Below are 12,960 nucleotides of genomic sequence, written 5' to 3'. Positions count from 1 at the left end.
ATAAAATGAAATAATAACAATAAAAATAATAAATGAATAAAAAAATATTGAAAAAAATGTTGTTTGCGTTGTGGTTAGAGCATAAGTTAATCCTTTGGTGTTTTGATCGGCTTCGTTACCGGTTCCAAGCGAGCGTGAAACACTACATGGCGTTCAAGGTGTGGCAAGGATCTATCAAAAGTCCCCTGTTTTATATTTTATTAACTTTTTGATTTTTTTTTAATTTTCATTACACGTAATTTTTATTTTTATATAAAAATGATCCGAAAAATTTATAAAACAATAACAATAAAAAAATCATTCGCATGGCGACATTTTACATTCATTAATTTTAAAATACAACTGTAAATTACTTATTGTTGTTGATGCAATTTAAGACCAATAATATATCCCACCACAATGTATGACCCAGAAAACGCGTGAGAATGTATAAAAAAATAAATAAAATAAAATTATTATTGAAATTAAAAAATAAATAAGATAAGAATTAAAAAAAAAAAAAAATTAATCTATTGAAAATAAAAACATAAATAATAAAATTTACAAGAGAAGACGAAGATGAAGAATAAAAAAAAAAAATGTTTATAATAAAGCATGATGAAAGTGGAGTTTGTGTGAAGGTCGTCGTTGTCATGAGTACAATTATGTTACTCAAGTATCGGTGCTATTATGCAATTATTCCGCATTGCTATTGAAGAGGTGTATATGATCGATATCGGCGCGGGAACTGCGTCCTGTGCTCACCGGGTTAATAAGCCGAGGTCAAGTGCCCAAGGCGATAATGTATATAGAAAAAATAAAAATAAATTTTTGTACCTTGCTTGCGAATCGTCGCCATTTAATATGCATTAAATTTATTATAAATAAATTTTTTTTTTTTTTAGAAAGTTTGTTAATTATATTTACAAAATTACTATACCGATAATTTTGTTATCATATCATTTTATTTCTATATTTTTATCACCTGTGTTTGATAATTTATTTTTGTCAAAATGACATAAAATTAAAAACAAGAAATTTATTATTATTTTAAGGATTTTTATACTAGTTTTTTTTTTTTTTTAAAAAAGCCAGTTCTCATTTAGCTCAAAATAAGATGAAAAATATTTTTAATTTATTCAGGATCATAGTCAAGACACAGTAAGAAATAAAAAAGTGCAAGAAATGAATAAGATTAAGAAAATAAAATTTATAAAAAAGAGTGACAAAAATAATAGTGGCAGAAAAAAAAAAAAAAAAGGTCGACAAGAGGATTAATCGAGGCACCACTTAATTGGCACCACTTGACATATCTATTAATGACCTGGTTGCCAACACAAGACCCCGTCGATTTCCAAGATTAGGTAAAACAAGGTACCAATCCAACCAAACTTGGTACAAAAAAATTTCGGTGGACAAGAAAAAAATAAATGAATAAATAAATAAATAAATAAATGAATGAAAAAATTAAAAAATACAAATGTCAACTTGGGTATAAGAAAAATGGTATCTCTCTTTTGCTTCATTGAAAATTAATAGCATCAGGTCTAATTGATACGTTATAACGACTCTTGAATTTCAACTTGTTATTTTTACTTTTTTTTTGTATTTTTTTCCTTTTACAATTCGACTAACATGCACCTTTTTTTTATCACTCACTTATCTTGTCAATTTGCATCCCTCATTATTTCACAGTCTAACTCCCTGTACGCGTATGCCTACATTGAAAATACAAGTATGAAATATTTTTTACTTGCAAGAAATTTAATCTACATTAATTTCAATTGTTCCCAAACGGATACCAAAATGTTTTCTTTATATATCACTATACACAACCACCCTATTTTATATCTTATCTTTTTTCCATTTGTTTTATTTTTTTTTATTCTATATATCCTTTGTTTCATAGTGAAAAGTAATCTCATGGTTCATAAACTTTGTGGCAGTGCAAGAAGAAGACTCCCAGTTGAGTACTATGGCTCAGTGAAATTTACGATGTCTGAAAGCTTGGTGATTTCAAGATACTCGTAGTCTGCACAAAATGACTTTTCAAGTGTCATTGTTTCAATTGTATTTTTTTTTTTTATTTATTTATTATTATATAATACTGTCAATCATTTTAATCCGTCAGGTCTTTTTATTTTTATTTTTAGTAAACTATTAAAATCAACTAGTATAGATATCATCAAGCCTAATGACTTTGTTTGTTTCTTGGCACAATCAAAGCTGCAGACTATATTTTATTATTTATTAAAATATTATTTGTATTAAAAAATACAAGTAAAAGAAAGTTCTTGAATGTCAACTGAATATAAATAGTATTTTAATGTAAAACAGATCTGTCAAAAGATGCAGTAAAAAATTTTTGCCACAAATTAAATTATCTTCAAAAAAAAAAACTCTAACTGATTCAACAAAAAATATTAAAAAGTGTATATAAAAACACCTGAAACTGAGTGTGAAAACCACGTAATTTTTATCAAAAATTCTACACTTGTAAAAATATATTATTTTCTTTAAACTAAAAAATTTATTTTATCCTTGAATTTATTAATAACTCTTGTCATATATTTTATAATCAAATATATGCAAATAACTATAAAAAAAAAATTAGTAAAGCTTCATATTTCAAACGATTATATTTGGGAAAAAAAAAGCAAAATAAATGAATAAAAATAATAATTAAAAAAATATATATATATACCGGTTGTCAATCATAATAGTGGCTAAGAAAAGGGTCGTTATGTACCCAGCTTAGAAATATGACCCACCACGCCTTTCTTCATCATTTGGTGCCACATGGCCTTCTCATTTTCTGGCAAATATTACATACATATATACCCACACTTCAACATGAATAGCATGAACTTTATTAGTTTATTTTTTCGAGGCTATCCGCGACTCAACTATATACATAGTACGCCATAATAATAATACTAATAATAAAAATAATAATAAATAAAAAAACCTACATGTGTGTTAAGACATTAAATGTCCCAAAAAACACAGCTGGAAGAGGTATTCTGGGCTTCTTGATAGACCATCCAAGTGTTTTTAAAACGAATCGTAAGTCACAGATACTATGTTACAACAAAATATATACCTGTGCATCGATTTGTCTCGACTTATCCTCACCGAATTTTTAAAACATAAATAATAATAATCAAGCATACATAAATCATTCAATTCATCCTCGATTGAGATTTTTTAAAATACAAGTATTTTAAAGTTTTTTTTATTATTGTTTCTTTTTATGGTTTTTTTTTTTCTTTAAATTCTTGGAAATTTTACATCTTGGGCATAGTGCACGACGAGAATAAATATATTTTAAAATTGAAAAAAAAAAAAGGAAAAAGACCAACAACGATGAAGTTGGCTAACAAAAATTATACTACCGCTTTGAATAAACCGCAGAAAAAAGAAACTTTCATAGCTTTGCAAATAAACTCACATTATCATTCAATTTTTTCCCTGAAATTAGATGCTTTTACACCCGTTAATATATATTTTTTTTTTTTTTTTGTTATACTGATGATAAAAAAATAAATATCACTCGTTTAACATGCAACCCATATAAATCTTTTATATATATACAAACGAAATTCAGAGTAAGGGTGTCTCGTGAAGTCGTGGTGTATACAACACGTATTATAAAACAGAGTTGTCACGTTTTAGTTGTAAAACTTTGCGTTTCATAGTCTTATAAAAGGAAAACCCAAAAAAAAGATGAAATAAAAAAATAATAAAACTTTAACCAACTTTATAATTATTGCAAAATGAAAGTGTGATGAATTTTCAAATTGCGCGTGCAAAACCTAAACGATGTGGTTCCATAAAACCAAACTACTTATATAAATGTTTTTCATCAACTAGCTATTTTTCTTTTTTTTATTAGGATGACTGTAAACATTCTATCACTTTTCAATTTTTTCATTAATATAAATTAATTTTATCTATTATAAAAAGAAAAATATAAATTCGCCTCACTTCATGTTAAAGACTTTTTATTCGTTCAGTTATTGGTTGAACGAATAAATAGTGAAAATAATTGAAATTAAATTCTGTAACGTGCAGAATAAATATATCGAGATGCTGTTTAAATATTAGAAGCATAATTTCATGAAATTTCAACCTAGCGAAATATTTTCAAACCATCAAAAGACCTCTAGTTAATTTTCGACATTTTTTTAATTAAATCTTTTAAGAATCTCGATTGAGACATAACAAAACGAGACCTTTTTTTGTTTATTTTTTATCTTGTGTGGATAAATATATCAGTATTTCATTTCTTTAAAAACAATAATAATAGTTATATCATAGATAAATATCTAATGAAAGTTGCTACTTGGTTTTATCAATCAATCAATTTTTTTTCATTATATATATAAAGAAAAAAAATACCAACTGACAATAAAGAGCAAAATTGCTGTCTAGTTTTTTAATTACAATTTAAAAAATAATAAAAAAAAATAATTCATAGTTGTATAAGAGATATATGCAACAAGTATAAAAATACAGATTGAAAAGTAAAACGATCAATTCGACTTTAGCAACGTCATGTGACAGGATTCTATAACGACACATTCTTGTGGTCCATGTACATTGTTGTATATATACCTAAGGTATGTATATAAATGTATCGATCGATCCATCGCCTTGCCTTGTGGCGGGCCACCGATGGAGAAACATTATTTAATGTCAAACTATCATTGCGCAAACCATTTTACCTTTTTGTTTTTTTTTTTTTTTTTCCCTGGTACAACTATATACAACGTACTATATTTTTTTAACGGTCATATTGTGTCACTCGAGTGCGAAGGCCTATCGGCTCTTAGTCTCGAATGACACGTTACTTTTACGATTATTTATAGCCCCAAAGCCACTCAAAAAAATAGTATCGTCATTTTTGCTCCGTAAACTTTTTTTATTTTTATTTTCTTCTTGTCATTGCACGATAAGAAACTCAGTAAAACGGCCAGACAGATATCTTACTTTTCGTTGAATCGTTTTACCTTTATACCGAGCTTTGTTCAATTCTAGATGAAAAAAAAATATAAAAAATCATCATTCAACACGTTTGGTTTCCAACCGAAAAACTAGAAGATTCATCAGCTAAACGACAAAAAAAAATTGAAGAAAAAAAAAGCAAAAAAAAAAAATCCCATTTACAACTTTAAAGCTGTTTTTTGTTTTTTTTTTTTTTTTTATATCGAGAATACATGTATATTTTTAAACTTGCATTTACGAGTTTTAGATTTATGGGTAATATTTTTGTTAGTAAATGTGTCTATGCATCATTCAAATTTAAAATAATATTATTCAAAAATATATTTCAAAATAATATTTGTTAGCTACATAATCAATTTTAGTATGATTATTTTTATCACAAAATAAACCCAGCCTCTTTTAAAGTAAATACTCATGTATAAAATAAAATAATAATAAATAATTTGATGGATAAAATAAAATAAAAATTATAAATTTAAACTCGTTGAAAGAAGGATAAACAGCTCTTATCTTTGAATCAATTGGAATTGCAAATTCGATTGACATACTTTTTTTTTTTTTTTTTTCTTTACCCAAGACGATTTAGTATGAGAGATTAGCTTGGTGGATATGAATTTAGTGTATTCTTAACAAAATAAAATAAGCAAAGTGTAGATGATGAAGGCCGCTGGACATCCAAAACGTTGGTGGTTGCTTTTCAATTTACTTTCATTTTGTCGATTTTTTGTTAACTCGTGAAATGGCCATGTGGATTAGTGTCAAAACCTGCATTAGTCCCAACTAATGCCTCACAACTCATCGCCTTTATAACAACTCATTTTTTTTATTTATTTTTTTTTTTTTAATCTTATAACGACAAGCTCTAAAAATTTAACCGAAAAATTTTAAAATGACCAAATTGACCAATATAAATATATATTTAATTCTCACTAATATTATTAATAATTAATAGTAATGATTTGTTATAATGTAATATGCTAATAACTGGTATTATTATGTGCGCAATCACTGACTCGATAATTATCAATTTATCACTATTAAATATTATTATTATTTATTAGTGTTAACTTGTTAGTTATTACGAAAGACAGTGCAGCCATAAAATTTCAAGAGACATACATTATTCAAGCAATTTATTGAGACAAAAAATAAAATAAAAAAACGTCTACTTTGTCTCGTCAATTTCTGTACAATTTGCGTGATTTCGCAGCCATTTTTAATATTATATATACGGAAAAAAATCCAAACCATAGAAAGTTTATTTTTTTTTTCTCTTCGTTCTGAGTCATATGATAATTTTAATCAAACAGCATGAATAAGTGATTTTTTTTTTACGTGTTTGTTAATCACAAGTTGGCAGTGTGTCATATTTACTCGAATGACTCGTATAGACTTAAATATGTTGATCGAGTTGTTTCGCCAAAAAATAAAAAAACATACTCATTCACCACATAACACATAATCATTTCATTATACACAAAAGGTAAATTTACAATAATTTATGTATATGTAATGTGATGTGTCACAAATTCATTGTACATACAACCGATTAAGCTTTAAAATAATATAAAATATATAAATATAAAATAAACACGAGAGGATAAATCGTAGACTCAATGTCGACGTTGGTATTATATATATTTTTGCTACAATAGTATATAGTACGAGGATATTATATGGAAAACCAACGAGAACGACTTATACTTGTTCTATATTATGTTTTTGGCCCACCCGAATGAGTTATGTTTCCTTTCTATGTCTTACGGTTACAGGCGCTCCCCTTTTTATTTCTCTCTAATGCACTTTATCCTATTCGAATTTCCGCTACTTCCACAATCCATTTCACGTCTTTTAACCAAACGACAATTCTTGAGTACCTAAAAAACGTGCATTGGTTGAAAAAAAAAAAAAAAACAAAAAAAAAAAATTTAACAAATGGGTGTCACAAGTGGGTGAGGAAAAAAATAACTAAATGTCAGTGCGAAGGTCACGTTCTCCGACGCCTCATTTATTGAATTTAAAAATATAAAAAGAAAGAATTCAATGGATTTTTGCGATTAAAAATGAGTTCTAGTTAGCAATCGATTTCTAGACATAAGAAAAAAAAAAAATATTAAATTCTTGAGGCGACGAATCGAATATAACTGCGGTAAACAAAAGGAATGTGTTTCTACTTGAGTATATAAAATGTTGGAATATATCGAAAGGAGCCAAATCACTTTGTACAAATGCCGATTTCTGGTCTTTTTCTCTATCGCAGTCTCTTCCAAGAAAACGAGATCTTTTCGATCTTTTTAAACTGTCGGTAGATACATGAGTATATTGAAAAGACGCCAGGCAACAAGAAGACGCGCAAATCTAAAGTTATATATTTATCTTGTCTATGTTTTGCCAGCCTATCACGCCCTTGTCCTTCTCACGCTTTTGCAATATTGTATAATATTGGCTTTAGCACGTGTGCCATAGCTCAGATATGCTTTGTCGTTTTTATCGTGTCGAGTTCTCTAGGATCTCGCGTCTCGTTTTCGCACGCGAAATATTCAACAGCAGGTTAACAGACAACGGCGCCTTTACATCTCCCCCTTAAAATACTGAGACACAAAAAAATAATAATAATAATGAAATGGTATTTTATAATAATAAAAAATAAATGAATAATTATTTTTTTTCGAAAAAATATAAATATAAAAATAGAGGAGAAAAAAAATAACGCCTACAAAATGATGGCAAGCTATTTTTTTTTTTATAAAGGTAAAAAAATTTAAATTTTGGAAGTGATATATTCTGGATAATCTGATAAACTATATTGCCAATATTTTAGTGCTAAAAAAATTAACAAAATATAAAAATATAATTTTCCGTTATTTTAGTTGAATTATTGTCGTGACTATTTCATTTAGTTTTTTATATGAAAAATATTGTACATTAAATAATCTCTTTGATAACGAGTGTACACTATTACGTGTTGAAAAAAATGAAAAAAAAGGGGGAATAAATAAATGAAAATAATAATGAGGAAAAAAAAAAAATATTCGTTTATTCAGATGAGTGAGTCATATACACCGAGAATCGTCAAGAGTCGTTTCCACGAATTATGCATTAAATGTCATCGAGTTTGTCTCCGGTTACAGAAGACACCGACCGCCCGCGGAACGTTGCAAGTGCATGGATAACTAAACAGAGATGGAATTGTAGTTGGTCGCATGTGCGCACCATCCTGTTTGTTCATATATATATATATATATATCTTTTATAGTTTATATATATATAAAAGAGCGAGGGCCGCTCGCGCGCGTATGTACCTAGGCGCGTGTCTTGTTTGCCCAGCTCAATCGTTGCGTCGTTTAAACATCCTCGTTCGTTCTCTATATCGTTCTTTCTTATTTTTTTTTTTCTTATTTCATAAACATTGTACTGACTTGTGATATCCCTTAATCGACGATACAAAGACATATCTAGCTGCTTATGTGTACAAAAACAGAAGATTAACAAAAAAAAACCTTCAAAAATTATATTTAAAAAAAAAAATAAACTATATGTTTTTAGGCTAGATTAAAAATGAAATAAAAAAAATAATATCTCTTTTTTTTATAAAAAAAAAAAAAAAAAAAAAGATGGATAAATGTTTAAATTGTAAACAGAGATAAAGAACACTTAATAAATGTAAAATTTACTCAATGAATCACAATTAATAGTTGCTTGAAATTATGATTAAACCAATTTACGTCATTGCAAAAATGTGACTTTTGCTTGGTTGTCGCATTATTTTAATTTTTTTATCAATTTATTGCCGGAAATTTAAATAATTTATATACTTTATTTATTCGTTTTTTTTTTCTTCACCTTTTTGTTATCACGAATTTTTATTAACTTGATGGGATATATTTAAAATCTATTTAAACAAAAATTTATCATATTTCAATAAATGAAGTATTTTTTTGTGTATATATACCGACGGTGTGTATTGATCTCATTTTCATCTTGTTTTAAAAACGAATCATTTGATTTCCCACGTTATTGACTGGACAAGGATGAGTGTACGTGGGAGCAAGAGTCTCGTCCATGTTTCTATTCGACAGAAACAACGCCCGCGGGTGCCTCACCTTCAATATTGCACATATACATATATACTCGTCATCACCTAGCTATGTACCACCAATGAATCGTATATACACTAACCACAAACGAGTCATCGCATCCGGAATTCCAAACCGCTGCTAATTAATTAAATTCTTTGTTTATATTCCTTTTTTTTTTTTTCATCGTTTCTTTTTTTCGTTATTTTTTTTTTCACCCTTTTTTCATTATTATTATTGTTTATTTTTAATTTTTTTTTATTTTATTCATTTTCAGGTTTAAACCGGGATATCCGGTTGAGTATTTATCGGTGGCGAGTATACATTTTTAAGAGGTGTATATAGTTTTTTATATATACTGAGATTTTAATATTATTTTAAAAATATTAAAAGGGTTTCTTTATTATTAAAGCTTTTTTGATTTAAAGCCCGGAAGTTGGCGGCAAAATATTAGTTTCAATTTCGATCCACTGTAGCTCTAATATAGCACGTTTTTTTATTTTCAAATGTCAAAATAAAAAAATATTATATATTAATACCACTGATTTATTTAAAAGTATATAAATTGGGATTATATTATTACTGCGACAGTATATACAAAGTGTCATGAGTTGAAAGTATTTTATAAATTATAATGAAAAAGCGACAGATCCAATAATCTAGATAATTAGAATAAAACTTAAAATAGAAAAGTAATAAAAAATTCAAAAGATTAGAAGACATGTCCATCGACGTCCATTAGGATACTAATGAATGATAGATAACAAAAGGAAAAAAAAAAAACGGTAAAGGTTATAGAACAAAAAAAATAAATACTTTGCGTGTTCCATGTCCGTCAATTTTAATTTGACGTTAGACGTATAAGCGTCGTGAGTGGAGCCTAAAGAATTATATACAAAAAAAGGGGAATTATATCTAATAAAAAATACAGGGGATGGAGCAATGCCTGACGTCGTTAATTGTTCCTGCATTATATACAAAACCAAAAAGAAAAGACTATATTTATATGCCCCCGTCCCTTTTAATTCGTAATACCCATCACAAATTTCAGATGTTTAAATTTCGATAGATGCACGCGTGTTTTAACAATCAATAAATTAGACAAACGTCGTGTGGGGATCAGTTTAGTGTCGGCTGAATATATATGCACTTAACTTCCACGTCTAATCTATTATTGAAATTGTCACTGTAGTGTAAAAGCAACCATTAGCATCATCATCATATATATAAATAAAAACACAGTCGAGTATTAAAAAGTTGAGTTTATAAAAATCACAATTTCCCAACATTTTAAATCCTCAACTATATAAAAAAAAAAAACTTACATCATAAATAAATTGAATAATAAATATTTTCTTTCATCTCTTATTCATTCAACGAAAAAAAAAAAGAAAAATTCTTTTTACTAAATATATACTCAATAAAATTAATTTGATGTTTTTTTTTTTTTACTTTTTAATTTTTAACGAGACAAATCGGAACAATTGCATGTATATCCATAAAAGTTTTCCAATTAAAAAATATATCTGAATAATATAAAAAATGAGGTGGAGAATTTGTTTTTTTTTTTTTTTTTATATCATTTATTTTTGATGAATGCGATGTGATATAGAGAAAGAGCAACATCGTTAATTCTCTCAGTATGCAACTGGGAAATAGATATATACTAGTATCGTCGATAGAACTGTCGAGTATAACGTGTTACAACGTATTCTCAACGTGAATGCTTGAGCGTTGAAAGATACAAATAAGAAACACGCGTAACACACGCAGCCAATAATAAATCAATGGGTAATTAAAGATTAACGGTAAATATAAAAAAAATATATATATATAAAAAAACGATTGAGGGAAAATTTACGTTAAGAGAAAATAAAAAAAAGATAGATGAATTTTTATAAAAAAAAAAAAAGAAATAAAAGACATATACCTTGAAGCTTGATATAATATAACGTGTAGTAGTTGGGTTAATATATATAAAATATATATATATACAAATATGTATACGATGGCATATAATCTACCTTTCTGGCTGATGTATGAATGATTTGATCAAAGGTTATCCATCATCGTTTTCCCTAGCGGTGAGATGTTTGATGGTGCCGCAAGTTACTATATATCTACCCATAGTAAATACATTGAAAAAACTTAAATGCACACGCATCTTACATGCATGATAGATTCAAGCAAATTATACCATTAAAACGTTTTCAAATAAATTACAATTTAAATTTTTATATATATATATTCATTTTCTACGTCATCTTTCATAAAAAATAGAAAAAGAAACAAATTAAATAATAATAAATAAATAATTGAATAGGGAAATGAATAATTGAAAATGATTAGTGAAAAAAACAAAAAATAATAATTTAAACTCACTTATAAAGCTCATGTTTTTAAGAGAAAAAAAAAAAAAGTTAAAATATATTTAAGACAACGGGAAAATTTATAAAACAACGGGAAAAATTAAGAAAAAAAAAAAAAAAAATGTTTATTCATAAATATTTAGTATAAAAATTATTAAATCTGATTTGTTGTTGTGGGTCATTTATTGCCAATGGTTATCGATATAACGGTGATGCAAACGACCGATAGTTTATCGTTGATTTTTTTTTTATTATGTTGAGATAATACCAACACGACTGCGGCGACTTGTGAGTATAGAGCGCGATCATCTCATTCACCGTCGATCACGATGATCGGTCTTGGGTGTATATATATAGATATATATGCATCCGGGGTATATTCTAACTCTATTATACAAGCCAGAAATTTAAACGGAACTCAAGGACAAACAAGTTAAAGGAAAAAAATTATTTAAAAAAAAAAAATGTATAATGTGGCTGAAGGGGGCGGTGATCGACCACACGATTCCTCCGTAGTGTACCGCACGAATTAATGTCAATAGTGTTCCGCATTCCAATCACAATGTCCAAGTTATCCTGCACCAGGGAGTGGTCATTGCACTGACTTATTGTATTCAATTTTTCATATAAATATATATTTTTTTCCCCCTCAATTTTGTTCTATATTATTTTTAATACTTATTATTATACTTTTATCATTTTTCATTTGTTTTATTTCAATTAAATGACAAACTTTTAATTTAAACAAAAACAAATAATAAAGTAATAAAAAAAAAGTTTGTATATTTATATTTATGATATATCTTCAATGCAAATTTCCCTACGAGTATATAAATCCCACTGGACTGGCGCGTAGCGTATATATACTACCGAGAATCGTGAAACGTCCTTACGGATGGAAATCGACAAAACCATCCACGAGACACATTTCTCTTTGTGTCTTTCTCTCGCGATGAGAAAAAATGAAAAAATAAAAATTAAATAAATTTAAAAGAATAAGTATTTATATATAAAGTTGCAATAAAGAGAGTGAGAGAGAAAAATACTGTGTTGCAAGTAAGGGAAACTAATTAAGACAAATTCTGCAACAGAATTTCATGATCGATTAGCATAGGCGATAAAGAATGACTGGGGTGAGTTACCAGCATGCGCACGACCTTAATTAACGTAAGAGAACAAAATTTATTTTTATTTTTTTTCGACTCCTTTTGTTTTTTAACGTCGTTTTATATTTATTTTTATTTTTATGTCCAAGGTGGAAGTTCAGTTGTGCCAAGTACTTTGATTATACATATTATTTTCCTCCCTCGATATTTTTGTGTCTTTAAAATTCACTAACTTACAGGGTCAACACGAGTCAATGATATATTTACGCTGTGCAAATTGTTGCATCTTCAAGACGACGACAAATATTTCTATTTTTTTTGTGTTAATTAGAGTTTATTTATTTTTGTCACTGATTAAAAATTATACTAATTTTGACACTGCTAATATTATTCAAAAAAATAATATTATTTATTAATATTATT

General features: G+C 27.4%; 1 protein-coding gene and 1 long non-coding RNA gene across 3 annotated transcripts in view; one reads left to right on the top strand and one right to left on the bottom strand.

The window, feature by feature from the left end:
- Nucleotides 1-12,960, top strand: part of LOC122851596 (ephrin-B1) — a 509,511-nt gene that overhangs the window by 270,700 nt on the left and 225,851 nt on the right. The gene's annotated exons all lie outside the window — the stretch shown is intronic.
- Nucleotides 1-12,960, bottom strand: part of LOC122851604 — a 37,969-nt gene that overhangs the window by 11,423 nt on the left and 13,586 nt on the right. The window lies entirely within an intron of this gene.

The sequence above is a fragment of the Aphidius gifuensis genome, linkage group LG3, assembly GCF_014905175.1.
Source record: "Aphidius gifuensis isolate YNYX2018 linkage group LG3, ASM1490517v1, whole genome shotgun sequence".
Taxonomy (NCBI): domain Eukaryota; kingdom Metazoa; phylum Arthropoda; class Insecta; order Hymenoptera; family Braconidae; genus Aphidius; species Aphidius gifuensis.
Note: the sequence above shows the minus strand (reverse complement) of the source record. Positions and strands in the feature narration are given on the sequence as shown.